This window comes from Schistocerca americana, chromosome 4, assembly GCF_021461395.2.
Source record: "Schistocerca americana isolate TAMUIC-IGC-003095 chromosome 4, iqSchAmer2.1, whole genome shotgun sequence".
Classification (NCBI taxonomy): domain Eukaryota; kingdom Metazoa; phylum Arthropoda; class Insecta; order Orthoptera; family Acrididae; genus Schistocerca; species Schistocerca americana.
Genome location: NC_060122.1, coordinates 376,309,076 through 376,324,769, shown reverse-complemented (window position 1 = coordinate 376,324,769; position 15,694 = coordinate 376,309,076).

Sequence of the window (15,694 nt, the reverse complement as noted above, 5' to 3'; positions counted from 1 at the left end):
CCTTGCTCCCTAACGCCTAATACGCAAATAGAAATTAGTACTGAAAAATACGCTTAAGCTATATTTTACAAGCGGACAGTGTGAAACGCGGATTACGAGTACGTGTTTGCATAAGTAGTGTACAGAAACGGTTGGTACGATGTTGTATTACGTGATCAATAATTCTGTTTAGTACATCATTTACATGACACAAGTAAAAAGTAAGTTCCCGTTTTTCACTATACATTCGGTTCCGTAACTTTGGACATAGTCATTTCCGTTCCTCGTCTGCTGCAGATAATTTGCCTTTAGCTGTAATACTGGAAAGTTTGTACCATTACTGCGGAAACACCTTGTATAAAAATTACTCCACCGTCCATGTTTCATTCACGACACATTCATCGCTAACAGAAACTCAGAGCTCACTTCCAGGCTTTACGTTAAAAGCTTAATTAAATTTGAGAGAGTCGAGGCAGGAAAAGCTCTCGCAGACTCAGAGAGCCCGCTACCGGCTATTGCCAGCCACCGCCAACTTGTCAGAGCTGCAGGGTAGAGCTGTCTAACTGCAAGGCTAACAGAGGCAGCCGGAGGAACGGAAGCTCTTGATAGTACGCAGTAGGAGAAAGATCGCATGTGCCGTGGATGCGAGAATTTGGCGAGGCGCTAACGCAATTGCAATCTCTGGAGCGAGCAGTTTCGCCAGGTCATGAGAGTCACAGAAGATGGACACAAGGTGCTAACCAGCTTAACGCACCATTTTTATTTCAGTATCAACCCCTCCTGTCTTCATTATTAACACAAATCGACCCCATACCCAAAAACTACAAAAAAAATACTTTCGTATTCCTTTTCGTTGATAAGGTTCTAGCAGCGATGGGCCTATCGAGTGATAGGAGTGAGAGTTGTTGTGGGTCGTAATGTTCTTTTAATTAGACCCACGAATCTGTTGCGCATAAGACAGTTGGTAGCTAAACAAATGCACCATCTTATAAGAACCATCCCAACACCCCCATATAATGCGAAATGCACCACTAGGTATCACTAGAGACGAATCCTCTAGGATAAGGGAATATTGCGTTTCTAATAAGACTGATCGTATTTTGCGGGTATATGATGTGAAATTTGTTTTCCAACCTCCATATAAGACTAAGATTTTTATGTTCCAAAAACGATGATCTTGGTTTGAGTAAGATGCGGGTACACCGTATTACCTGCAGTTGTGGCATGTGATATATGGATCACACCATCAGGACTCTGGAAGACCGTTGCACTGAAGAGGCGAACACTGCGAGTGACATAATTCGAGTTTCCAGAAACTTTACTCAGTTGGAGAGGAGTCAAAATAAGGAAACACGTATCTCGGCTTATGCTTAAATTTTCAACCGTTTATGAGATAAGGACAAAGTTTTCGAAGTACTCTGTGTTCCTCTCAGCGAGTAAGCAATTCAACCGAAACGCTGGGAGAGTGGCTAGTCACGCGGGTTCCCACTTTTACGCCCCGTGTTCGAAACCAGATTACTACTTTTATTTTTGTATTTCATTTATCTACCGATATCCGTACAAGATTACTACTGAATGTTGTGTAATGTACATCGCAAAAATGTTGACCTTAATCGTCTACACATTATATGTCTGGTGAATGAATTAAAAAAGTCAATTAACTAATTAATTAATGTAAAAAATATTTGAAATTGTTTCCCGTGGAATTTTTGGAATGTATCCTTACTCACGATCAGTTGCAAGCACCAGTTTTCGGCAAAGTGATCCCTTTTGCGTGGTTTGCCGAGAAATTATTGTCAGCGATTGAAATCTTCAGTGTTAACGAAGTTCCTTCGCCGAGTGAGATTCATACGAAGAAACATCACTGTTGCAAACCTGCCTTTGCGCGATTCTCGTGGTGTTCGAAACTTCTGTATTTCGAATAATTCATCTATCGGTATTATTCAGCGGAATGTACCAAACGTCCCTGAAGAGTAAACATAAAAATAAAATGCACACATCAAAAAAAGTACTGCATCACCACGGTTTCCAGAACTCCTGAAGATAGATGTTTACTGTGGATATTGTACCACAGACACAGACTCTTTGGCTGTTTAGAGATATCACTACAGAGATAACTCGCCCAAACATGTAAACAACCATGCATGAGCAGGGCCTATTAGACGGAAGGGGTCCGACAGCCGATCGGTTCCAGTCATTCCACCAGGTCGTCTTGTCTGTAACTCAACTATGCCTAGACGGTCAACACCGCGGTTCGATGGCGACCGCATTGTTACTTTGTGCCAGGAAGGGCTCTCAGCAAGGGAAGTGTCCATGCGTCTCGGAGTGAACCAAAGCGATGTTGTTCGCACATGGAGGAGATACAGAGAGACAGGAACTGTCGACGACATGCCTCATTCAGGCCCCCCAAGGGCTACTACTGCAGTGGATGACCGCTACCTACGGATTATGGCTCGGGAGAACCCTGACAGCAACGCCAACATGTTGAATAATGGTTTCCGTGCAGCGATAGGACTTGGTGTTACGAATAAAACTGTGCGCAATAGGCTGCATGATGCGCAACTTCACTCCCGACGTCCATGGCGAGGTCCATCTTTGCAAGCATGACACCATGCAGCACAGTACACATGGGCCCAACGACATGCGGAATCGGCCGCGCGGGATTGGAATCACCTTCTCTTCACCGATGAGTGTCACATATGCCTTCAACCAGACAATCGTCGGAGACGTGTTTACAGACAACCTGGTCAGGCTGAACGCCTTAAAATGGTTCAAAAGACTCTGACCACTATGGGACTTAACATCTGAGGTCATCAGTCCCCTACACACAAAAGTGACCTAGACATTTTTTGTCTTCCGATGTATCAGGAACATCTTAAAAACCTTACTACATTGAACTCCAAGAGCAGATCCACTGATAAAGAAGCCCCTGCCAATTTGTATGAATATTAAATTCAGCTATCTAACATGTGTCGTGCTGAAATATGTACATCACGAGCACCACACATTTTAGAGTCCTCTACCCAAAGCAGGAAGCCATGCATCGACGGATTAGTTTTTCTTCATGTTAAGAGTTCATTATGCGTGATTGAGAGGAAAAATGTATGCCAAAACCGAGTATATGACTCCTTATCCAAGCATCCTTCTTGAGATGATTAACAGCAAACATAGATGGATAATACAGTCGCCAACAAGATTCGCTGTACATGCCTCATATCAAAAGCGCCACGTCTAAATGTGGTGCCAAGTGTACATTCACCGTAAGAAGGGAATAAATAATAAATAAAAAAACTATGAGGCAATCGTATATCCATTGACACATTTCCTTTACACATTCGTGTTAAATCTACAGTTTTCATGAAATCATTTGAATAACAAATGAACGAACCTGCGCTAGAAACACGAAGTTCACTGTTATAATGTGACATTATTAAGAATATAACAGCGTTTTCGTGTGGCACCATTACGAGCATGCTATAAAGCGAGCATTTGCGAGTGATGTGGAGGTACTTGCTATTTAACTACCGCAATTCTGTCAGAACACGATGTCTACAAAAAGTGGCTACCTAGCAACAAATAATCGTATAAGACTACCTGTGCGCGTTCATCAGAAACACAGAAACGATTCTACACAGTACTAGACCAATTATACGGTTTTGTAGGGTGACTCTTCGCTGTTAAGGTTTATCTGTCAACAAGAAGGCTCTCATGGAATAATTTTACTGAGCGATAGTTGTAAATCTCAGACGAAGAATGCTATATAAATCATTTGCTCATACGATTGTAATGTTTGTCGCCGCTTACTGAAACCTGTTATCGCCTTCCTTCCCCAGCAGTGCGTCATTTGTAGCTTCTAGGAGCTCAACACAACATAGACTAACCGAAGCAAACTACTTCGTATAAGGGGAATTATCTTAATGCTTTACGCAGATGTATACCTGTTTTCATATCATAGTAATTATGAATTGCCTTTGCGGTATCGATAAGTGTTAACAATGGAGATAAAACTGAATTAATTTAGTTTGTGTTTTCTTCATACATGGTACATAATAACGTTTATCTTTACACAGGTTCAAGAGTTTAACAGTAATGTGAAATCAAATTAATGTTTTCAATCTTGCAAAGAAGAAATATCAAGAACGTTGTATGCAATCGAAATCACCTACTTCTTCTGAAGATCGAATTACGTTGTTATTTATTAATAAATTTCTTGAACATTCATCCGAATGATGTCAAAATTTTGTTGCAAATTTGGAAACGTTAGAAGAAACAGTAACTATCTCTGATGATTCTGTGAATTGTGGTTCTAACGACGACCGATGTGCCACTTAAAGTGCTCAACAAAAACTGAGTACCGTTCTAGCCCAAAGAAAACATGTACAGCAAGAACTTGCAGTGACAAAGACAACATAAATACTTAGTGAATTACGGAGAAAACGCAGTGTTCCTTTCGTAAAATCGAAACGTGAATTATATAAATGGAAGAAAGATTTGCATCACGTTCGAAAACCAGCAAAAGTGTGTGAAAGATAAAGTATTTTAAAGAACCGTTCTGGAGAGTCAATGCGAGTTACTGAGGGAGATTTGCTAGACTGGATCCTCTGAATTGCAAGTGAGATGAACATTACTGATTTCCAGGCTTCCACGGTCTGGTTAAACATACCCACTAAATTAGGCCGAAACATAAGTCGCAAAATTACGAAGTTTACTTCAAGTAAGCGTGTAGAGGAAAATGGTTCAAATGGCTCTGAGCACTATGGGACTTAACATCTGTGGTCATCAGTCCCTAGAACTTAGAACTACTTAAACCTAACTAACCTAAGGACATCACACACATCCATGCCCGAGGCAGGATTCGAACCTGCGGCCGTAGCAGTCACGCGGTTCCAGACTGAAGCGCCTAGAACCGCTCGGCCACACCGGCCGGCCGTGTAGAGGAGATGTGATAAATAGGCAGCGCTCTAGCGAAAGTCAAAGCTGTCACTAAGACGAGGCTTCTTGCTGTGGATAAAGTCAGGTTTCGTGCAAACGACATTTTATCGTTTCAAGTGTAAAAGACAGAATCTTTTGTACAAACGATGAATGCTGCAACATAATTGGTATACAGTATACTCCCCAAACCACAGTAGGGTGCATTTCGGAGGGTGCTTTTTAGCTCTACTAGTCATTACCTTTCATGTTTCACTCGCAAATAAAGCGAGGAGAAAACGACTGTCTAATAGCCTCCGCACGAAGCCTTATTTCTCGCATCGTATTTTCGTGGTCCTTAAGAGAAGTGTACGTTGGTGGCAATAGAATTGTTTTGCAGACGGCCTCAAATCACGGTTTTCTAAATTTGCGCAGTAGTCTAATAGCCTCCGCACGAAGCCTTATTTCTCGCATCGTATTTTCGTGGTCCTTAAGAGAAGTGTACGTTGGTGGCAATAGAATTGTTTTGCAGACGGCCTCAAATCACGGTTTTCTAAATTTGCGCAGTAGTACCGTACGATCTAGTGTGGACCCCAACGACTTGAACAGTACTCAAAAATGGGCCGGAATGTCGTCTATGCACCGTTTCTCTTTTGAATGGCTACACTTACCCAAAATTCTTCCAATGAAACGAAGTCGAGCATTCCCCTTCTATTTTACCAAATTAACGCTCTGATTCAATTTCCTGTCGCTCTGAAATGATATGCTTAGATATTTAATTGGAGTGACAGTGTCAAGCTGCCCCCTCCTGACGCTGTATTCGAACGTTACAGGAATGTTTTTAGCCATCTGCATTACGTTTTTCTCGATTTAGAGCATGAAGCCATAATGGTATGAAGCTTTAAAAGGATTAGAAGTCTTAACTTAAGTGGAATACACTTTCTTGATACTGACCTTTCAAAACGAAGGTAAAATATAATTTTTACTCTCAAGTTAATCATGTTTAAGTACTTAAAATACATAAATTCTCATTCACTGGACAACACAAATATGTCAGTGTCAGAACCTGCCATCGCTCAATCTGTCTCAGTTTGTCTCTAATTTTAGTCATGTCTCAGGTGTAACCGCGTCTAGGTTCCAATCAAGTTTCTTTGTTGATATGACATTAGTAGTGTAGAGTACCTTAACTCCTCGTTCCAGTTACCATCTGAAGGCATTTTGCAAACTAGACAGGTCAATCTGTGCAGTATAATCTGCACGGGAAATATTGTGACTTTGTGTATGTGTGGACTTTCGACATCCTTTGTGCACCCAGGTACTGCTGAATGCCTCAGGTATCCTCGAGACACTACAGCAAGCAGTCGTATGTCTCCACCTGTCATGGGCTGCAGCTCACGCGCAACTTGTAAAGTATTACCGAATATCACATTGTGCTCTCTGTGAAGTAAAATGGTATAAATTAATTTTGTACAGTATAACCAGTTGCGTTCCGTGTAATTCTAAAGCAGAAATAAGGGGAGGTGAGTGCATCCCCTCATACTACACACTGCAAACTTAAATGTACCAGCGGTTCAAATGGCTCTGAGCACTATTTGACTCAACTGCTGTGGTCATAAGTCCCCTAGATCTTAGAACTAATTAAACATAACTAACCTAAGGACATCACACACATCCATGCCCGAGGCAGGATTCGAACCTGCGACCGTAGCGGTCGTGCGGTTCCAGACTGTAGCGCCTTTAACCGCTCGGCCACTCCGGCCGGCAAAATGTACCAGTGCATGACCAGAGAGGCCTACAGGTGAACTGCGTATAAATAGCATATCACTTTGTCTGTTTTTTTTTTTTTTTTTTTTTTTTTTTTTTTTTTTTTTTTTTTTTTAGATTTCGCTCGAAAAGTTACAGGAAACATGTAATGCCAAATGGAAGTATTCAACTAACTACTACACTTAATTACAAGAATAATCACTAAGAAAGAACTGAGTTACACTACCCAACAATAATTATACACCGAAATATGATTTAGTTGTGTCGCGTTAACAATCAATTCTTTTGATTCTCGATGACGTACATTGAAAATGCGTTCTAATCAAATCATCTGCATTGTTTTCAGTGTCGATATTTTGCATACAAGTAACTGGTTACCTCACAAGCACTCATCGGATTACATGTTGTCACTGGAGCTTTATAGTCTTCAAGACTTCTGTTTGAGGTGTAAGTGTGAAGCAGGAGCTGTTATAGAAAGTAATGAGACATGGCCTAGGTTGCGCACTGCTCAAACCGATCATGTTATTTTAAAAACCGAGCATATATGAATTGATGCTTGGTACTCAGTGTACGCAAAGCTCCAAGTACGAGAAGATATGGTTCAATTCTTAAAGCTGTGTTTAATTAATACGGTAGTCAAACATTTTAGGTATTGAAGATATATATTCAGTTTCTTATTTGCATGCTAATAAGGGTAATTAATATCGACGTTCGACTTCCTCTGAAAAGTGATCGACAGTGGAACGCATAAAATATTCCGTTTGTCGCAGTCGTGCTTATTTCAGACTGCCGTATTTATAATCTGTATTTTGCCTGCGCTGTTTGACGAACAGTGTTTTTTTTTTTTTTTTTTTTGTATACTTAATCTTTTTGCCATCGGTTACGTTGTTAGACATATTTCACTTTGTATCTGCGATCAGGACAACCCAGCAACACCACTAGATTGACACAAAAAGATGTTACCTGGATACCATCTACGTTAAGGTAATTTTAATACCGCATTAAAGAAATCGTATTGAAGATCTTATAATTTGAATGCGTCCAACAACATCCCACAAATTCACATGACTGCACGTCGCTTGTGGTAAGAGGATTCGAAGAAAACGCAATAGCGTAGATGCTGTCAAGACTATAATCTATGGTACCACGAGTTTTACGGATTTGATGTGTAACAGACTGCATACTACGTTCATCATAAGGCTGTGCTTTAATCATAAGTTGCCCATTCACCACCATAGAATAGGCGACTTAGATTTTTCAGCTTATTACTCGTAGTCGTCACATGTTCAAGAGTGCTGTTATCCCAAAACTGTATATTCAGTTAAAGAAACGTCACTCCGGGAGCTGATATTTACTAATTCCGCGATTGGTTTCGGCCGTCACATCGTTTTTAAATGGATGTGATGACTGTGCTGTTGTGAAGTAACGTCAGATGATTATCATCCCGCGTTTCGCCAAGTTCGCTACACACATCTCTGTAACATACTGCCACGTGTTCTAAAAGTGCTGTTACCCCGAAACTGTATATTCAGTTAAAGAAATGTCGCTTCAGGTGTTGATTTGTACTCTGTTTTAATAATTCCACGATTGATTTGGGCCTTCACATCGATTTTCAAGTGGACCTAATGACTGTGCTGTTGTGAAGCAACGGCAAATGATTATCATCCAGCGTTCAAAGTTGGTTATCTCTCGACTTCGCTAAACATCTCTCTGTAACATACTGGTGAGGTATCGTGTCAAGACTCCAGCCATATGACGCAGCTACCGTCTTATACGCCACATATAAAAATGATACAACTTCCTGTGACTTTCGTTCACTCGATGTATTTTGAAACGTAGGTTGTCCATCGGAGAAGTAACATATCTGCCCTCGTATCTGCTTGATAGTCCTCACTTCAGGTGTAAATTTAAAAAAAAGTTTTGAACTGAAGAACAAAAGCCCTACTAAGCTCCGTATTAACACTGAACTGTAGTTTCGTTGCGAATATGGCAACCACTCAAGAAATGTTCTTCAGACTGATATTACGTCCTTACCAGCAATTTGAACAATTGATATCAGAAGTTGCTGTTACCCGAGATTAAACGTAGCTCTACCTACAACGAGTGACACCCGCTTTTTGCGTGCCAGCAGTAGCACTTGGCTTCCAGTACAATACCTCAATGACAACGTAGGTCATGGTGACCTTCCCCCCCACCCCCTCACCCTCCACCCAATGCACACGGAAGTCGTCGGTTCTGCAATTTCGCTAGCGACGACAAAGGACCCCAGAACAATACTCCGGACGGGAGGAAGAGGACAAGACGGCGCGGATGTACGGCTTTGGTGTGGCGACCGGAATGAGGCGGAAGCCGGCCAAGTGTGATGGCGGAGGGCGGCGTGGGCAGCGTCTGCGGCCCGTCTGTGCTGGCCGCGGCAGTGGACAAAGGCCTGCGCGAAGGGTCCGGTCTCCACCCTGTTCTTAGCGACTCTCACTCCGGACACCTGCTCTGTATGGCTGAACGTGTGGATCACTGCGAAATCACTGCGAATAAGCGAGTACACCGGTATGTGTCCAGTTGTGAATGCTCCCTCTTTAGTATATTATTGCCTACTCTCCAGCTACTGGTATGATCCGTTCTAATGGATCAAAAAATATACAAGATGTTCCAAATCTGTACGGCTGAAATTATACAGACGCTGCTCTTAGAAAGGGATCAGAGGGGTACTTCCTAGGTCCGAGAACTCTATAGTATTAAGTTTTCCATAAGCTTTTTAATACAATTTCCTAGTTTTCGCTCCTCCTCTAATAGCATAATGACTGGTTCTTATGCTCTACGGAACCATTTCAACAGGCCTGTGAGAGCGAGGACATGCCATACGGTAGGTCGCAACGTGTCATTTGACTTGAATGTAAAAGTATCTCCGTTAACATTTTTTGAAGGCTTTTCAACACTCTTTCAACAATAAATTCCATGAAAAAAATATGTGTTTCATTACACTGAATGGCATTTGAGTTTAACTATAGTGTAGCCTAACAAGACTCGCAGCGAATTGACTAATGGGAGTAGCTGCGCCGATTGATATCGATAGTCGCCAAACGACGTTGAATCATTGGCTTATCGCTATCAACGTCAAACAGCAGACTACACTGTGTTTAATGGGTATAAATGGTAATAACTAATCTAATTCGGAAATGAATTACACCTGACATTTCACCGAGCGTTAATCCGGCATACAGCCGCGCGGGTTTAGCCGAGGGGTCTTAGGTGCTGCAGTCATGGACAGTGCGGCTGGTCCCGGCGGAGGTTCGAATCCTCCCTCGGGCATGGATGTGTGTGTTTGTCCTTAGGATAATTTAGATTAAGTAGTGTGTAAGCTTAGGGACTGATGACCTTGGAGTTAAGTCTGGTAAGATTTCAAACACATTTCAACATTTTAAATTCAGCATACAACTTCTGTTCTCGCACGCGCATGTGTACTAAACAGTTTTCTCTGCTACTTAACGTCAACGGTGGTCGATCACAGTATGCATGCGACAGCATGCTTGCATAATATGTGCTCATACTGCGGGTTCAATTTGTAATAAAAAGATACAGAGATATTAAATAGGCAGAATACGGAGATACCGTCAGCAACGCCTATATAAGATAACAAGTGTCCGGTGCAGTTGTTAGATCTGTTACTGCTGTTGCAATGCCAGGTTATCGAGATTTAAGTGAGTTTAAGCGTGGTGTTATAGTCATTGCACGAGCCATGTTACACAGCATCTCCGAGGTAGCGATGAAGTGAGGATTTTCCCGTTCGACCGTTCCGCGAGTGTACCATGAATATCAGGAATTCGGTAAAACATCAAATCTCCGACGTCGCTGGGGCCGGAAAAAGATCCTGCAAGAACGGGACCAACGACGACTGAAGACAATCGTTCAACGTGACAGAAGTGCAGTTGCTACAGATTTCAATGCTGGGGCATTAACAAGTGTCTGCCTGCGAACCATTCTACGAAACATTATCGATATGGCCTTTCAGAGGAGCCGAAGGCCTACTCGTGTACCTTAATGACTGCACAATAGAGAGCTTTACGCGTCACCTAGGCCCGTCAACATTGACATTGAACTGTTGATGACTGGAAACATGTTGCCTCGTCGGACGAGTCTCGTTTCTAATTGTATCGAGCGGATGGACGTGTAAGGGTATGGAGGCAACCTAATGAATCCATGGACCCTGCCTGTCAGCAGAGGACTGTTCAAGTAGGTGGAGGCTCTGTAATGGAGACGGGTGTGCGCAGTTGAAGTGATATGGGACACCTAATACGTCTAGATACGATTCTGATAGGTTACACGAACGTAAGCATCCTGTCTGACCACCTGCCGCCATTCACGTCCATTGTCATTCTGACGGACTTGGGCAATTCCAGCAGGACAATGCGAGACCCCGAACGTCCAGAATTGCTACAGGACTGTTTCAGGAACACTCTTCTGAGTTTAAACACTTCCACTGGCCACATAATTCCCCAGACATGAACATCATTGAGCATATCTGGGATGTCTTGGAACGTTCTGTTTAGAAGAGATGTTCACTCCCCGTTCTCTTCCGGATTTATGGACAGCTGTGCCGTGTTCATAGTGTCACCTCCCTCCATCACTATTTCAGACATTAGTGGAGTCCATACCAGGTCGTGTTGCGGCATTTCTGCGTGCTCGCAGGGGCCCTACACGATATCAGGCAGGTGTACCAGTTTCTTTGGCTCTTCAGTGTATGGAGGCACCGTTAGCTCATGAGCGGTTCCTCGGAAAATCTGACATAAAGGGTATTATATTTTCGCCGTCGCCAGCTGACCAAAACCCAGCCGAGGTCTCCAAGATGGATATGCACAGCTGACGTGTGAAGTCTTGCAATGTGTTTCTAAGATCCTGATATTGAAAGACCTTGAAAATTTACTTGAAACCTTTATCCGTTTCAAGATACAGAGGTTCAATTGCACGTAAAATCCGGTATGAAGCGAAATCTAAACAATAAATAACAGCAACAAATTGGTTAAAACTTAAATTTCTGGCATTAACTAGACTAGCCATCACCTACTTTCAAAAATATTTATCCGCTATCGAGAAACAGCCGACAAACTTTATTTTTGGGTACTAACACCCAGTCACACATACCGATACGGCTATGCATAGCATATGGCTGTAATATTTAAGATGTGTTCTTAAAATAATTACGATCTCCAACAGCCTAACGGTATTCGTCAAACATACACCTAAAATCCGGTGTGAGGCGAATACGTTTATAAAGTGAGGTAGCACGGAGAAATAAGCTGTAAAGCGTCTCCGTTATCACCTAGGAACCTCATGTTGTAGTACCGAAGCACATGCACATTTTTTGCGGGAAATCCGGTCTGAGGTGTAACATTAGTTTTGCATTACTTCAGTTTCACGTAAGTAAGCTATCTAAATATTATTGACCAATACATTTCTTTTCGAGTGAGTTACATGCCCTGTGCTGGGCTGTGCTGTGCTGTAGCTGGGAAAAGATAGGAACCAGCGAAAAAATGCTCCTACCAGAGCACAAGGAATGAGGTATATTTGCCTGTTCATTTAAAAGACTATGACTGAAAAGAGGGGTACCAGCTGCCTCATTCTAGACTCCACAACACCTTTAAATATTTTCCCAAAAATTTTGGCATGTGAACATGTTCACGCTATTTATTCAGAGAGAGAAGAAGACAGTGGCAGTGGCAAAGAGATAAGTAATAAATACTGAAAGATAATAGACTATGGTTGTGTTACAGGAAGAGCGAAGAAGACAATGGCCGTGTGAGAGTGGTAATGAGCGAGTATGTGACAGTGAGAACGACGAAGGGAGAAATAGTGATAGTGAGAAGAGACAGCAGCAGTAGGAACGAAGGAACGAGATATTAGCAGGAAAAGGGAGCAAGAGGGAGCCATTGAGGATACTGTGGTAGTAGGATAGAACGTAGGAGACCATGGCTTTGACACAGAGATACCGACAGTGAGTTGGGCTGAATGAGTGAGTGAAAATAGCAACTGGGAGTGGACGTATATGAGCGACTTACAGCGCTGGACTAAGGGGTATGACTGAGTTACAGTTAGGGGAACTTGTGGAAATTTATGATAAACTGCACGTTAAAAAAGGTGCGAATATGTTTGAATGCTAAAATTTTTGGGAAACTTTTAAAGGTGCTGAGGAAGACAAAGAGGCATCTGGAGCCGCACTTTTCAAGAGTCCTCTAAATAAATAGAAACTTGTTCGCATTTTTTGTTCTCCGACAGAAGCATTTTTTTGCTGGTCAATTCATACAGGTCAGTGTTCCACCAGCCAACTTCCTAAGAGTCTTTCTAGAGTACGCATGCAGTAAAATGTGCACAGCAAAAAACTCAGTTTAGAAAAACATGTAGAATGTAGGCCTACACTATGTTCCATAGCATGACGTTGCAATGAGTAGTAAGAAAAATGTGATAACCCCAACAGTCGGGATGATCCACGTAGTCGATTACAATATGTCGTAGTAGAGAACGCTGTTAGTCGGCATGACACGAAAGAGAAACTTCATTCCGCCTTTCTTTGTTGCGCAGTACAGCTGCGAATTCAAAAACATAAAACTGAGGCTCGGAAAGGACAACACCAACTCTCCATGATCGAATGCCTTGCTTTGTCATTGTCTACTACAAGTTCCATAAATTGAATCTTAAAATAAATAATATCGCCGTTTTTTAGGCTTAAACTCAAAAAATATCAAATGGTGCTGTTAAGCGGGCAATATTTTACAGCACTGTGTGGCCCTGGTGCTCCAATGCGGCTGCAATGAACAGCATTGTTGCTGTATCGTGTAGCTAGAATGCTGGTACATTAGCCTACTGCCGGTAAGTCTAGATATGGCAGAGACGTTTCCTATATTGTCCACCTCGGTGAGGAATATGTTGTATGTCCGGGCCATATCTGTCTTTACCTTTGTTTGTATAATATGTTTCACTCTCACTCTTAGCCTTGCTTTCTCTTTCTTACACAGACAGTGCAGAAATTCCGCTATCATGGATCAAGTTAAGAGCGAATACTTCGCAGAGTTTTATATCTGCCGGTGTGACGACAGGAGTCCAAAGATAGCATACAGCTGGGGATTTAGGATTCCGGGCGGTATTCTTTTTGACTCGTTAGAATAATGAAAGACATAAGAAACGATATTCATATATAAAAAATCTCCCGCAGCCACTAAAGTTCAAGGAAGCAACAGCACGTTAAAGGTGCTGTGCTTGTATCATTTACTTATGAATAAATGAATTTTAACTGAACTTAATTGCGTCAGATTACATAGCTGCTTAAATCCCAGTCATTCACTGGAGATGGGTCAAGAAGTCATACAGGAAACAAGCGACCATATTACATAGTTGGAACAGTACTGGAAAAATGCTGACATTAGCATTATTAAAGATAAGCCATTGTCAGATATAAGATACATCGAGTTGTAAAGATGAACTCAAGTTATCTGTTACTTATGTGCCTCTGACAGTTATATATATAACCATATAGCTTCAGTCCATCTGTATAACTCGATGTATCTGATATCTGATCATGGGTTATCCCGAAACGCATAACACTGAAGTCATTCAATCACCAGCTGAAGACGTTAAACTATTTTATCCATTCAGCATTTTGTGCAGCAGTGATCCAATTACTCATGTTATAGATGAAATAATTAATTTACGGTTTTGAATAATTAGAAAAAGACCGTGAGAGGAATGTCAGTTGGTTTCATACACTGTAACGGATTCTATCTGGTGGTTTCAATTACTAAATCAGTGTACTACTATTATCTTCCTGTCGCGACATCGAACTTGCACTACGAAGTGGTAGTTGTTTGCGAAGATTAATTTCATTTGAGGATTACGATGGAGTCAGTTTTATTTACGAATATTAGCACCAGATAGGACAAGCAGAATATTAACGAACGTGACATTCTGCTTAGTTAATGGGTGGCACATTATATCAAATCAAGTTAGGCAATCTGTGCGGTGAAACAGCACTACTTAACTTCAGTTCGAAACTTGGCACGCTTACATAGAACTCCATTTTTTTGTCATCTACAGGAATGTAGAAGTGGTCAACCAAGGAATCCATGTATTTCGTGAATGTGATACCTACGTTTATGGGTAGTGATATGAAACATAGAAACTCATATAAAAACATTTCGCAGTCTGAAAAATTGCATTCTCACAGCTTTCACCGTTCTAAGAGATCTGTATCAATCAGCCATAGTTGTACTCTATGTAGGTTAAGGCAGCTAAACTTCTTAAATCTTCACCTCCTGTGTTTCCATGTTGTTGGGAAGCAACTTGCCAAATGTCCTGTTTTTGTCCACTGGTTTTACTTAGCTTATATTCCACATTTCATAACTGGTCGCGTATTTATGACGTTTATGAAGTTCTCTCACTGTACTGATGAATAATAAAAATTAACATAGATGTTTGGTTCTTATTTCAGACTTAATGAATTACTTGAGTCCTGTCTACAAAGAGTTGCAAATGTCTAGTAGCAAAAGCCATATCGACGGAAGTACAACGGTCTCCTAATTAAAGGAGGCCTAGTAAATGCGCTTTAAAGACGTACATCAAGTTCATGTAAAATAATGATTCGAATATCGAAAACAGTCCTATTTGACAATAAAGTAATCATAAATTCATATCAGGCATCAACAAAACACTTGTATTGGGTTGATCTTCATGCCTTGCCACCGGTTAATTGATAATATTATTTCGAGTTCTGCCACGTTACAGAACGTACGGTTTCTGTTATCGCGTACCGTAACTCCACGCAAGCAAATGTAAATTTCTGCGTAAATAGTCGAGAATACATTACTCTCTTATTACATAAGCAGAATACCACTGGAAACAGTCGTAACGATAAGATAACGATAAGATTTTCGGTCACGTGCAGGGGGAATATTACAGGAAAAAGTCATAACCGTAAAACTGTCAGTTACATGAGTCTAGAGTTACGGAAGTTGTTAACAGGGTATAGGAAATGTATTCATTGCAAGAATACTAATTAAAT